Source organism: Heterocephalus glaber, unplaced genomic scaffold (assembly GCF_053883595.1).
Source record: "Heterocephalus glaber isolate CG9 unplaced genomic scaffold, H.glaber_assembly_v1.0 deba00000071, whole genome shotgun sequence".
Classification (NCBI taxonomy): Eukaryota; Metazoa; Chordata; class Mammalia; order Rodentia; family Bathyergidae; genus Heterocephalus; species Heterocephalus glaber.
Genome location: NW_028258137.1, coordinates 951,976 through 960,267, shown reverse-complemented (window position 1 = coordinate 960,267; position 8,292 = coordinate 951,976). Strand labels below are relative to the sequence as shown.

The 8,292-nt window shown below is 63.1% G+C and overlaps 1 pseudogene; it reads right to left on the bottom strand.

Moving 5' to 3' along the window:
• Positions 1-251: 251 nt before the first annotated feature.
• LOC147830577 (thyrotropin-releasing hormone receptor-like) lies at positions 252-7,734 on the bottom strand (annotated as a pseudogene).
• Positions 7,735-8,292: the final 558 nt, after the last annotated feature.

The following is an 8,292-nucleotide window of genomic DNA, read 5'->3' as shown; positions in this document are numbered from 1 at the left end:
TCCCTGGCAAGTGGCAGGGGTGGGGTGTGGAGTTCGACTGTGGCTTTAGAAGATGAGTCGGGAAGGGCAGTGGGCCGACTGACAGGCCACTGGTGGCCATGACCAGCGACCCCCTGCCCTGGTGCCCAGAGGGCAGGTGGGAGGGGCTGGGGCCCAGGGCATCTTGCCTCTCTGAGCCTCAGTTTCCCAAAGGTTAAAGGCCTGATGAGGTTCTCAAGCCTTTCAGTCTCGGCTGCCATCGGTACTCTGAGGGATGGCTGAGAGCCCCAAAGAGCTCTGAGTCACAGGAGTTATGAGTAGGGCTTATTAGGCATTAACGCTGACAACTTATACTTTTTAAAAAATTTAGGAAAGCAACAAGAATGAGCCAAACTGGGCATGGTGGGAGACTCCTGTGATGCCAGCACTTGGAAGGCTGAGGCAGGAGGACTGCCATGAATTTGAGGCCAGCTTGGGCTATGTATGGAGACCCTGTCTCAAAAAAACAAATTATCCCTGGTACCAAAAAACAAAACAAAACAATAAATTATACTACTACTACTACTATAACTAAGAAGAAGAAGAATAAATAAAATATACAAAGGGCTGGGAATGCATCAAAGTGGTCAAGCCCTTGCCCGGCAGGCACAGGGCCCTGGGTTCCATCCCTAGGCAGAGGGAAGAAATCCACGGACACAATAACCCATTACGTGTTGGCAGGGAGCGTTCTGTAGAAATAGTTTCTGAACTAAGAAAACTCAGTGAGAATAGTATTGAATTCTATTGTTTTTAAATCTCTTTAATGTGGCGCTTCATACAAAACAACAGGCTCCTCCTGCGTATGCTTAACCCATTGCAATGTATCATTTTCGCTGAAGAATACAAGGAAAAACCCAGACTCAGAAGAATCCGCGGTTGGGAGGGAGAGCGAGCGCGTCCGCAGCTGCCGGACCCCTGCTGCTGAGCACCAACCCTGCGAGCCGGGCAGAGTCCGAGGGGGCAAGGCTCATGGCCTCATCCATGCCCCAGCAGACCCCCGGATCAGAGGGTGGAGTCGCGGCGCACGGTCCACAGCAAAGCAGCCTCCGTGCCAGGGTGGATCACGCTGGACGACCCAGCGCGCACCGCCTTGGCCCCTCGGGGCCACCGTCCACTCAGATCACCTGTCCAGGTGCAGCCCCCGAGGGACAGGTCCTAGGGAAGACGGGAACATCGGGACCCCCAGAAAAGGCGCTTTAGTGCTCAGCGGACAGACTGGTCCTCCTAGCTCCTCTTCCTGGTCCCCACCTGCCCCGCCTCGGAGGAGGGTGAGTGCCCCCGAACGGCGTCATTGGGTGGGGATACCCACGTCCGGGTTCGTGGAGGGGCCTGGGGACCTGCACCCAGGAGGGTGTGAGCCTTGGGATGGGCACAGGGCGGGCGGGGTGGCTCGGAACTTCTGGGACACAAGGCCGTAGACCAGGAGGTTGACGGCGCTGTTGGCATAGACCAACAGGAGCCAGGGGCCCAGCAGGGCAGGGCCACAAAGGAGTCGAGCAGCAGCGTGCGGTAGGGGAGTCCGCAGCACGGCCACGGGTGCGGCCAGCATCCTGGCGGCCTGCGGGGGGAGGGAGCGTGGGGCCCAGGGGCCGGCCCTGCCCAGGGCACAGGGTCACGGACGCCTCCCCTCGGGGGGGACAGACCTCGGCTTCCCACAGGGGAGGCTGTGACAGCCCAGGGACTGCTCCTGCCACTCGCCTCTGCAGGGACCAAGGCTGCTTACTGCTCAGGGTCCCTACTCGCCTCTGTCATCCTGAGAGTGAGTCCCAGCCCAGAGGGACGATCGTGTCCCCAGCCAGGAGCCCAGACCTGGCCAGCCCCTGCCTCGGTCCACTGGCTGCTTGCAGGCCGCAGGGCCTGGGGGCCCTCACGGTGTCCAGGGAGGAGGAGGCTGTGGAGGGCAGGGAGGGCAGTGGAGCTGGACCCCACAGAGAGCTCCCTGCCCTCTGGGTCCCCGAGTGGGGCAGCAGCTCCAGTTAGAAACCAGTTGCCGCTTCCTGGCCTCCTTGCTCTGACCCCAGCCATCAACCCCTCTGAGCCCTCCCTGCCGTGAGCTGAGGCAGTCGCCTTGGGAACCAGAGTGACCCAGATGGGGCAGCATGAAGGCAGCGCTGTCTGTCTCTGAAGCAGGAAGTTTGAGTCTGTGGTTGTTTCTGGGACTGACTCCCAGGGTGTGGACTCACAGCTTGGACACTCCAGCGCAGCGCGCTCTGGGGCCCTCTCTCCCTACGTCTGTGAAGTCGCCCACAGCAGCTCTCGCTCCTGGAAGGGCCCCTCTGCTCAGTCCCCGCCATGGTCTCTGGGGGTCACCATGGCCGAGTGCCTGCTTGGGCTGTGCCGTGTGCCCTGCGGGTCCCCGGACGCCTGGGGCGGGTCCTGTCCCGCTGCCCCAGCCGCTGCTTCTTGGGCCACTCCTCCGTGTGTGCTCCTGCCTGTGTCTCACCCTGGCTGTTCCTGCCCCTTCCCGGCCTCCTGCCTGGCCTGTGCCCTTGGGTGACGTCCCCAGCATCCCCTCCCATGGGTGCTCCGGGCCTCCCCTCTGACACAGCCTGCCAGCCTCGTTTTCTCCCAGGACGGACTGTGTCTACTTGGACTTCTAGTGCCCCGTGTGCGTGGCCATCCACCCATGTGCGCTGGGCCCCAGTGCCCGCCTGGCACACAGGGCTTGCTGGGCTCCACGAATGCACAAGTGCACAGACGAGTGTCGGCCCAGTGTTGCCAGCTCCATCTCCCTCCAAGCACTTTGACCCTCTGTGTAGCCTCCACCTAGGACCTGACCCCCAGGACCCCTCTGACCGCTTCCAGGAGGACCGGGGCCGTGGGGCAGGGGGTGACCACTCGCTGTACCATCTCCCTGCCCACAGGGCTGCCCCTCCTCGCCCGCCTGCCAGGGGCTGCAGAACAGGATCCTCCCAATGAGGGCATAGAGCACAGAGCCACCAGCAGTTACCGTGCACACAGTCTGTGCCCGCGTGTTGTGGCCAGTGGCAGTGTAACTGTGGGCCACACGCAGAGGCTGTGGGACCTGAGGCCTGGGGTCCACGCAGACCACATGGGAATACCTGACCCAAGCTCCTTCCGCCCCAGTCGGCCCAGCCACAGTGGCAGAGCCAGAGGCTGCAGGGTTTGGGGGACAGAGCCCCAGTGGGCACTGGGGGAGAGGACAAGGACAAAGCACTGCAGACCTGCCCTACAGGACCCGGCCCACAGAGCCTGTGATCTGCAGTCCCGGGGGGTAGTCTTCTGCTGCCCACCCACCCCAGGCCCTGGTGCCCCCAGGGTGCCCTCGGGACACCTCCGGTGCTGCCAGGGACAGGGCACAGCCCATGGGCCACAGGAGGCACAGAGACTACGGGCCAGTGTCTGTACTGGCCAGCGGGCTCTGTCCTACTCTGACCCTGGCCGGCCGTCAGCCCTGCACCTACGGCCATCCCGCTCCTGCCAACAGTGTGCTGGAGTTTGAGGCCCACATGCCTGACCACGAGGCCCTTCACCTCTTGGTTTCTAAGTCCAGGGCTGGAGGAAACATGAGAGAAAGGCTGCCCAACCACCTGCTTCCCACTGAAGAGAAGTGCAGGGAGCTGGCTTGACCACCACGGTACACAGAAGAAGAGCTGACAAGGGAATGCCACTTCCTGACATCGTCCGGGTTCTGGTCCTTCCCGCTCCCCTTTAGGTGAATGGGGAACAGCCAGCCTCCCTTCAGCGGAGCCTGTTTACAAGGTACCCTGGCCTAGAGTCCTGCACCCCAGCTTTTTGGGGAGGGAGACATGGCCAGAAGAGGGAGGTCCACTTGCCAGGCCTCCCTCCCCACCGAACGCCAGGATGGAGCAGGAGGAGACGTTGATGCCCAGGTCCTGGAAGTAGATGATGCCCAGGCAGCCAGCGTGCCCACAGACCCAGCGCCTGCCCAAGCTGTCCGAGACACCGGGCAGGCCCGCCACTGCCAGAACAAGGAGACCGGCCAGAGCCAGGCTCACAGGTAGTGGGTGGTGGGTGTGTGCATGGCCTGCGTGGTCAGCACCAGCAGGACCACCGTGTATTGTCCACGATGCCCACGACGCCCACCAGCAGCACCAGCAAGACTGAGACAGCCTTGCACACTGGCAGGCCCAGACTCTGTCCAGCTCGCTGGAGTTTCCCTGGCACCTGCCGGCCTGGGGAGAGGGAAGAGGCGGCTCAGTTTCCCTGGGTCCTGGGAACGTCCTCCCGGGGCACCGGCTGCAGGGACCCTGCGCTGGGTCCTCACTGGCCAGGTGAGGATGCAGATGGGGAGTCAGGGCCACCCATAGGCCCACGGCATGCGACTGCGACCACAACGCCCTGTTGGGGAGGCCCAGGCCTGCATGGGGCCAGGCCCTTGGCTGGTGAGCAGTGCTCAGCATCCTCTGCCCCACGCACCGTGCAGCCCCGGGCCCTGAGCCCCCGCTGCTCCTCGCAATGGGAAGGAAGCGAGGCGGGAACCAAAGGCTGAGATTCCATGTTGACACTGCGCTCCGATCTCCCCGGGCCTCAGTCTCCCTGTCTGTCCAGTGCAGATGTCATGGTATGAATGCCAGTGTGAGCAGCCGGGCGCCCTGGCAGGATTTGGATTTTACTTCTGTGCCAGGCTTGAAGCAAAGAGATAGATCTGTGTCTTTCAGAGGGGACCCTGCAAGTGCAGAAGCAGCTCCCAAGGTGGAGGGAGGGGCCGAGCCCATGTGGGGGCCCCACGGACTCAGGTGGGGAGGCCTGGGTGGGAAAGGGAGCCTGAGATGTCTTGGGGTGGCTGTGCGGAAAGGAAGCCATGGGGGCAGTGGGCAGCAAGGAGGCTGAGGGGCCCAGTGGGGAGACTGGGAAGGGACTCGCGGGTGGCGGATGCCGTTTGGGAGGCCGAGGTGTGGGGCACATGTGCAGCTGGGAGGGAGATGTGGCCGGGCCAGCACAGAGGGAGAGGCCGGCTCTGGCTGCTGCTTTAGACTCAGGCAGGGAACTGCTACGGCCCGGCTGTCCTGAGGGGACCACGTGGCCAGCTGGGCTGGGGGGAGGAGGGTGTGGACGCCAGCCCCGGGCTCCACGGGACTGGGCCCCTGGGAGCTTGGGCCAGGACTCCCTGGTGGCCAGGGCTGGGGACACAGAGGCTCACCTGAGCTAGAGGGCGCCAGGCGTGGCCAGGACCCACCAGACAGTGAGGGCTCAGAGTACACGCACAGGCACACACACACGCACAGTATGGCCTGCCAGAAGCCTTGGCAGAGCTAAGCATAAGGCGGCTGCCTACCGCGTGTCCGCTCCTGCCTGGCCTCCTGCCCTGGTTCCTAGGTTGCTGCTCACATGCAGGACACACAGCTCATACAACACACGTGACACCTGCAATCCCAGCACTCTGGGAGGCTGAGGTGGGGGATCACACTTTTGAGCACAGCCTGGGCTACACAGCGAGACCATGTCTCAGAATTTTAAAAATTAAAAAAAGGCTGAGGATGGGCGGGGATGTAGCTCAGTGGTTCCATCGCCTGCCTTGCAAGCTCAAGGACCCAAGTTCGATCCCCAGTACCAAAAAAAAAAAAAAGCTGGGGATAGGGCTCAGTGTAGAGGCCCGTGGTTCAACCCCCAGACTCCCCCCAAAATCTCAGAAACTAAAAATCCTCTCTGCACATGCCCACCGCAATGTGACTACAACATGCAGGCATGGCAGGACTGACGTGTGCAGTGCACTTCAAGGACACGCGTGTAAACTCAGCCCCCATCCTCCCCCTGCCCCGAGTGCTGTGGGCGGAACACAACATCAGCTTGGCCTCCAGCAGAGGCCTCTGGCTGTGCACACACTCATACGCACTTCACACTCGCTCAAGCCACACAGCAGGGCCACACAGTTGGATCAGCAGCTGCTCCTGCCCGCTGTGGCCCGGTGGGGGTCTGAGACCCCCAGTTCCTCCAGATGCAGCTGCAGGGCCTCCCCTGCCCACTCCTGGTCTCCCCAGGAGAGCAGCCGGACCACTGTCCCCCAGGCCCGTGAGAAACCCGAAACTTCTCGGTGTGGAGATCTCACGCCTGCCCACCGCTGCTTCCTCCCGAGAGGAGAGACACTGCCTGGTCATCAGGCTGGTGGCTGCTCCTCCACAGGCTGCAGTGCCACACAGACCCAGCCTGCCTCCCCTCCCGCTCCCCTCTCCCTACAGAGCCCCGCATCCTGAGGCTGCTCCAGAAGGAGCGGTGTGGGGTGGGCCCTCGCCCCTTCCTGCCGGCCGCTCACTGGGCGGGAAGAGACCTCACACTCGGCCACCGGATGGAGGGACAGCTCTACTGTCCACCAGAGGCCAGGCTGGGACCAGGGAGGGCCGACCGGGGCTGGACTCAGAAGGTGATTCAGTGTCATGTGGCTCCTCGGGGGCCCCTCAGTGACCGGGGACCCAAGGGGTGAAGGGAAGACAAGCTGACATCAGTGTGTTGGGGGCCCAGGAGACTCCAGGAGACTGAGGCACCACAGCAGCAGAGTGGCCAGCAAAGGCGCTGGACAGCAGCTGGGCAGGCCAGGGGGAGCCGGTGTCCGGCCTTCCCGCAGGCACTGAAGCCGGGCTCCCCAGGCCAACTTGCATGGCTCCCCCAGGCAAGGGAGGTTGACACGCTTCCCTGCTAAGCCTGGGGGGCGGAAAAGATGGGGGCTTCAGCCAGCTTAGAAATCACGGACCGAAGGCGCCCCCACATGGGCGAAGGCTGGCTCTTCTGAGGGGTCCTAAGGCCAGGACTGCAGGTCCCACCTGAGCCAATGCCTCCCACACTCCTGGGCTGCAAGAACGGAACCAGAGGCTCAGGGCCGAGGCCTGGGCAGCCAGTCCCAACAGCCTGCTCTCTGGAAAATCCAGCGGCCCCTAACATGCTTCCTGTGTTTTCAGATTTTGTTGTGAAGCGTAGCAATATGCACAGAGAAAGGCACACGAGCCTCAGGTGAACGTGCCTTCGGAGTGCGCACTGCATGACTGAGACCGAGAGACAAATTCGGCAGCGCTGCAGACCCTGCCCAGGCCAGCGCGCACCTCAGCAGGGCGCAGAGCACTCCCACGTGTCCTGCAGCTCTCCTCCCAAATCAGGCCTCTTTTGCTCATTTCGAGCTTCGCGGGCCTTACTTTGGCTAGCCTGTCCCTGGCTGAGGCACTGTGCTTGTGGCCAACACCTGGCCACCTCTGCGACCCCGCTGGGGGCTTCTAGGCCCCTTCCGGGGAGGAGGTGTCGAGATGATGCTGCCCCTTGATGCAGAGTGGTCTTTGTCCGCGTGGCTCACAGATGTGGCTCTCAGGACACAGCGGAAGTCAGGACACAGATGGGGGCAAGGAGGAGGGGACAGCCACACCTTGCAGGCCGTGGTCCCCAGTGTCAGCTCCCGCCAACTCCCACTGGGCGCCTGCAGCGGCAGGGAACCAAATGGCTGTGGCTTGGACAGCGCAGCTTCGAGGTGCTGCACGTCCACCACCCGTCTGTCCGTGAGTCCAGCCCAGTGGCAGCTCCTGGGCAGCTGTGCTCCCGGCTGGAGCTGAGTGATCCCAGCCCTATCCATCACATGGAGAAACTGAGGCATGAGAAGAACGGAGGAGGGTGGTGTGCAGCTGGCCCAGGCCCCTGACCCAGGCCCCCGGTCACAGACACAGAGCTCACGGACAGCGGCAGACTCCTGTGATGGCAGCTGAGGTGCTGACACTCCACGTGCTCAGCGCAGGCCAAGGCTTGGGAGTGGACCATCTCAGTGGCCTCCCCGCTGCCAGTGTTACCCCTTGACTGAGCAGGTCAGGCTGGCTTGGGCCCTCCCTCCACACACGTGCTCAGAGCCTTGCCTTTGGGGGTTCTTTTTCCCTCCCGGACAGGAAAGCAGGGGTCAGAGCAGAAACGACCTCACCCTTGCCAACCACCGAGCTCGGTGCCCCTCGGCCATAGCTTCTGTTCCTCAGCCAGGGTCCCACACAAGCACCCCCTCAAAGCCAGGGAGGGCGAGGCCATGTCCACACGGTCACGTGGAGCGGGGGCTGCCCTCGGCGGGGAGGCTCTGTGTCTGAGGACTTGTACATGTGACACAGCAACTCACGTGCACAGGCGCAGGGCAGGGGGTGGCCCCGTGGCCACGACCGCCCAGTGTGAGGGCTGCTCTACGCGTGTGAATAGGAAGCGGGGGGGCTCACAGGGGAGGCCCGGGCCACAGCCGACCGGAAGCGGGGCTGCGTGGCGCTGCTTCTGCAAAGCTGGTGCCCCAGGCCCCCAGGACTTCAGGGAACCTGGGGTGCACGCCCATCCAAGGCTGATTCC